This window comes from Mytilus edulis, chromosome 2, assembly GCF_963676685.1.
Source record: "Mytilus edulis chromosome 2, xbMytEdul2.2, whole genome shotgun sequence".
Classification (NCBI taxonomy): domain Eukaryota; kingdom Metazoa; phylum Mollusca; class Bivalvia; order Mytilida; family Mytilidae; genus Mytilus; species Mytilus edulis.
The window spans coordinates 19,784,504-19,790,707 of NC_092345.1; positions in this window are offsets into that span (position 1 = coordinate 19,784,504).

Below are 6,204 nucleotides of genomic sequence, written 5' to 3' on the forward strand. Positions count from 1 at the left end.
ATAATAAACACAAAAAAATCAAGACATGAATGGTGTGTCGACAGGATAAGCGTAATTAACCTGCTATGCATGCATCACCCGCGATGCAAAATTCACACTCAGTCAAAATGACACGATAGGAATACGACAAAACCGGTAAATTTACTGATCAGTCGAATATATTGATCCATTTGTACCTATAGATATAAGATCGCGAAAAAATGTCGCTTAAAAAATGATAACTCGTATGGTAAACATCCATGATAATACAAAACTAAAATAATTACAGAATGTTGTTTTGTAAAATAGTTCATTTCGATAAATAGCCGAAATTAGTCAAATTCTACCAAAATCACAATTTTAAGTCATCTTTCATTATAATGGTATGTTAGAAATTGTTTAAAAGACCTTTGTAAGATATGAAGTATCACATGTACTATTTAAACATCACATTCATAATCAATAAAACTCAAATTTGAAAATGTTTATTTAACAAGCAGGCACATAATTAAATGTAAGAACAAAGCCACAAACCAAATTCACAAAAACAAAACACAATGAGCGAAAAAATCTCAAAAGGACTACCAAGCATTAGCATTGTTCGAGTCAATAATATTTACATAGCAAAGGCTTCGTTGGAGTGTACATTTTTGATAACTTGTTTAGCTTACTATAAAACCAGGTTCAATCCACCATTTCCAACATCAGAAAATGTCTGTACTAATCCGGCATATGACAGGTGATATCCAATCTTGATGTTTTTGAGCTTTTTATTTCGATATTTGAATTTCCGTTTTGAATTTTACTTGGGAGTTCGGTATTCCTGTTATTTTACTTTTTGTGACATATTATGATTATTATATTTCTTAATATATCATAGGTATAATTTAAGTAAATGATATGACAGAAATATGATAATTTATAAATGAATTTGAGCATGAATACATATTTCCACGCTAATATGACATTTACGTAATGGCTAAGTGTTACAAGATTTTGGAAATTATGTAAAATTAAGGAATGTGTTTTCCTCATGCAAAGCTCTGTTTCCTTGCCTACTTTTGGCTATACATGTTTGTCCTTTCTTGGTGTATAGCTCTTTATATTTTATAAGGCTGTGGATTTTCAAATATTATTGGAGTTTTCAAGTTCAAACTCCTCTTGATGTAATGGGATCCTCGTATTTTGGTAAAATGTCACATGATTTCCATAAATATACTCAAAATGTAAAGCTTTAATGATAATAATAATTAAATCATATTAAATAAGTTTTCATATTTCATTAAAAATTCATTGCAAAATTTCACTTTTATGAAGAATTTAACCAAAAACAAATAGATTTGTGTATGAAATACCATTTAGTATATTTACTTGTTTTCAATAAGAATGTCTTTCTAGACAATTGCTATTTTTTTCAAAATCAAGCAGAATTGTCGTGTATAGTAATCATTAGCAATTATGCCTGAGTTTTGAAAATACACTAAACTATTTTTAAAACAAACGAATCCGATATAGTATGTTTTAGTTCGAAGGGATTTGGGGAAATTTTTTATGTGAAAAAATGGAATTAGTAAAAAAATAAAAATAGATTGGATTTGACAAAACGTTTGGGAATTTTGGTCCTCAATGCTCTTCAACTTTGTACTTTATTTGGCCTTTTTAACTTTTTTGGATTCGAGCGTCACTGATGAGTTTTTTGTAGACGAAACGCGCGTCTGGCGTATATACAAAATTTAGTCCTGGTATCTATGATGAGTTTATTGACATAAATAAATATCAACTGCTGTACTGTTAAAACACGTAGTTTGTCCAGAGAGAAAAAAACAGTCAAAACACAAAACTTTTGGAATGCTTCCGAAATCTATGAATATTCTTCATTATGTTATTATGAAGGAAACATTTTTGAATTATTTGGAATTTGATAAAGAGTTCTGGTTTTGTAATCATCTTATTTAAATATATAAAGTTTTGAATCAAATGTCCCTTTGGTATCTTTCGTATCTACAGGAGATCATTTGGCCACCCTTTTCGGTTAATGCCTATTGAAAACATTCATATGAGGACTATATTCTTTTCTATAGAGTTTAACTACTTTTGATCAAATTGATTTAAAGTTACTTTGGATTTATTCTTTTTCTCCTTTTCCCAAAAATAATATTGCATAATGTATCTTAGTAAACAAAGTACTTTAACACTAGTAGAGAACTAACTCAATTAACTTTGAGGTATAAACTGTCAAAATACACACATTGGTACGCCAATAATATAATAGACAGTGCATTTTTTAAACCTGCTTGCTGTTTACAATCAGTATTAACAAGCACATGTCTTTTTTTTGAAGTATGTTAGATACGTGATATGCGAGGTTTGTCGATTGAAAGGCCATATGATATCAATAATTTATGGCTTACTTGCCAGTTACTGTCTTCTAAAAAATGTAAATCATTTGATAGAGCAATGTCTAAAGACGGACCATCTAAAAATCTGATGTATAATGTCGAGTAGGCAGAGTGTTGGAAAATACTTTAAGATCCCCCCTAAAAAAAATAAACAAAAAAAAATAAAACAAAAACGATTAAAAGAAATGTATAAAAACTGTCACAAATTCAGTATCAATTTTAACGGTTGAATTTATCAATTTGTGTTTTAAAACACTTATTCCAGATCACTGATTTTGCAATATTTAATTTTGAGAATTCCATTCGTAAATGCCATTTTCTTTTTCTTCTTCTTCTTCATAATTCCCTCCTATTTAGCAGCACTCGGATGAGACCGATAAATATCTCTATGAAAAGAAACATGAGATTCGATGTGACATGATTCACTATGCTTATTTTTCGCTTTATTCATTTGGATTTCTGTTGGATTCAACATTTTGATGTCGCATTCTCTGAATCTCTTTATTCCTACAAAAGATGTTTAATTAATGAAGAGCAATACCCCAATAAAATACTTTAAATGTTTCAAAAGAGTTAATCTTAGTACAATGTAAAATTTAAAAAAAACCGAGCTCGGAGGAAAATTAAAAAGTTGAACGTAAAGTCCTCTATCAAATAACATAATCAATCGCTCAAACACATCAAACGAATCTTTGACCTATAGGAGTACGTTGATTTTTGACAAAACAGAAACCAACACAGCATCTGTGTATAGCGAGACAACGGGTGTCTTCACAGCACCATCTATCGGAATGTATGCCTTTACCTGGACAATATGTGTAGATTCTAGAATAAAAGATGTAGATATTGGGGAGTTCGGAACACAGTTGATTGTTGATGGACAGCTTTGTGGAGCAGTACATGCAGATACAGAAAAATCCAATGATGACGAATGTTCTACGGGATTTATAATCAAAAATGTGAAAAAACATGCTTATTTGAGAAATATTTATGGGCACCAAGGTGCCATTCTCAGCAAAGCAGGTCAAACACGAACAACATTCTCAGGTTGGAAACTAAACTAACCAATAAATATCAAGGTAAAAAAGGATTTTATAGCTTATCAGACTATAAGCAAATTGTAATTTGTTGAGCACTTAGTACTGCGATTGGATATCTTAACTTAAGTGGTTTTATGTATATCAGAACAGTAATGGGTAACAATGCATCCAGAGCAACTAAATGCATTCAAGAATAATCTCATTTTAAGATGAAAAAATGTCGCAAAATGATATATTTTATTTTATGTTTTTAATATAATACTAAAAAGTAATATACACACCCGTTTCGAGTTCATAGTTCATACAGTTGAGGAAACAAAATACATTGTTCTTTTGCAAAACGTTATTCCAGAGCACACGAGATTATCCCCTTATTTGTGTGGTTCGTGTTGTTCTGTCTGTTGTTTTCTGGGTTAATTTCTATGTACTATCATTTGTTTGTATTTTTATTTAAAGCCATGGCGTTGAAAGTTTATTTTCGACAAATCAAATTGCAAAATCAAAAGCTCAGACACATTAAACGAATTTATAACAATTTGTATATTCTAAACATGATACAAGCCTTTTTTATATGGTAAATGGTGGATAAAACCTGGCTTTATATCTAGTTAAACCTCCCACTTGTATGAAAGCCGCATCGAAATTGTAACAAAATGTTTTTGTAAGCATCTCCTGATTTGTATGCATAAGTGTTAACCCGCCATGCGAATTCGTACTCAGTCAAAATCTCACAAGCGGTTAAATTCAAGCTCAGACCAATAAACTAGTATCTAAGGATCAAAGACCACAATAACATGTCAGTAATGAGTTGAGATATGTCGGATTGGTCATATGACGCGTGAGGGTGATAAACAAACTGGGTCCATTTCAGTCGTTCATTTTTTTACAACCCCAGTGTCGATGCCGCTACTAGTACATGATTCATCCCCGAGGATGTAATCACCTCAGTAGTTAATACGGAACATATAGCAGACATATAGGTAGAGCAATATCATATTGGTCTAAACTGTTCGATATTTTAATAATTTTATCTGTTTCTAAAACACTCCTTGAGGAATTTTCATAACGTTGATTTATATTCCTATAAATAAGCTCGTCTTAGATACCAAGGTTAAAGTTTTGAACGCCAGACTGGCGATTTGTCTACCAAAGGTGATTCTTTTTCGATATGAATACAGTCCATGATAGGTTTGTATTTCAAATGTAGTTTACTGCATGTTCTTGCAAAACTCAAGTCACACTTTAAAGAAGTAGAAGGATTTTGTTTTACTTTCTCTGACAGAAAAGAGCTTCGGACACATGAAATTTATAACGTGTTGTGTTCATTTTCATTTTTTTTATATACATTTCTTGAACCAATATAACTGCAAAAAAGAAAACTAAGTAAATAATTTAATATATATCTAATAGATATCAATCGAATTCATTTGTATATCATATACAACAGAAGACGTGGTATGATTTCTAATGAGACAACTTTCCACAAAAAATTTAGAAATTTACAACTAAATGTCACCATACGGCCTTTAACAATGAGTAAAGCCCATACCGCAAAGTCAGCTATAAAAGGCCACGAAATGATAAATATAAAACAATTCAAACGAGAAAACTTACGGCCTAATTTATCACCGATATACAAGAAAGTGAACGAAACACAATTATATATGTAACTCATCAACAACAAAAAAACCCTGAATTACAGACTCCTGACTTAGGACAGGCACATACATACATACAGAATGTGTCGGGTTTAGACATGTTAGCGGGATCCAAACCCTTCCCCTAACCTTGAACAGTGGTGAAACAGTACAACATTAGAACGAACTATAAAAGGCTCATCAGACGGATACAAGTAGAAATAAATCTAACAAACAGAGTTGACGTGGCCGGGTACTTTTATATCCCAACAACAAAAAGACACTAAGCACACATCTGAGAGTACTTGCAGATACTGCAGCTAGTTCAAAGCCACTAACAACTAATAAAAAAAAATCGTGCATCTAATAATAATAATTTAATTTTGGATGTAACGTGTCTTCTGATTGGCTGACGTCGTTTTGTTTATCAGCCCATAGATATTATTTTGTCATGTGAACGTGACGTTATCAACGTTTTTTCATGATTTTCTCCGGTTTGAAATGGAATTAAGAATTAAATTATAAGAAATGACTTATGCGCTACGCGCGTTATTCAGTGGACACCACATTTTTAATGTTATTCCTTCATAGACAGAAAAAAATATTACAGTCATTCCTTAACCCTCTGAGTCCCAAATTACTTTTGATTTCACACCTCAAAAACCTATTTTAAATTATAAATCAGTACACATTCAAAATCTTATGGATTTAGTGTAAAGACGTCAGAAGCAGTCATGTTTGTGAATATTAATTCAAGTTACCAATAAAAGCCCTAGACATAGATTAAGTACGCGATACAAAGTATATGTAGAACGCTATGAAGCAAATCTAGGTCCAATTATCAGCTGTTCACTGCGTGACCGGGAAGAATTAGTCTCAAAATTAACAGTTTCATCGTTCACCGTTCATATACATGTATGTGTATCAAACGTTAAATGATTTTCCACTTCATTGAAAACATGTACCAAGTATTCTTCCAAAATTTGTCGTTTCAAATTATTTAAATTTTATAGTAATTCTATGCTAAAGATTACACATACCGATGGGTAAATGTGAATAAAATTAACATTTTAGTCTTTTTATTTATTTTATTTCTTTTTCTTTTTTCTTTTCTCAAACATTAAAGCAATTTTAGATGATGGGTATAAA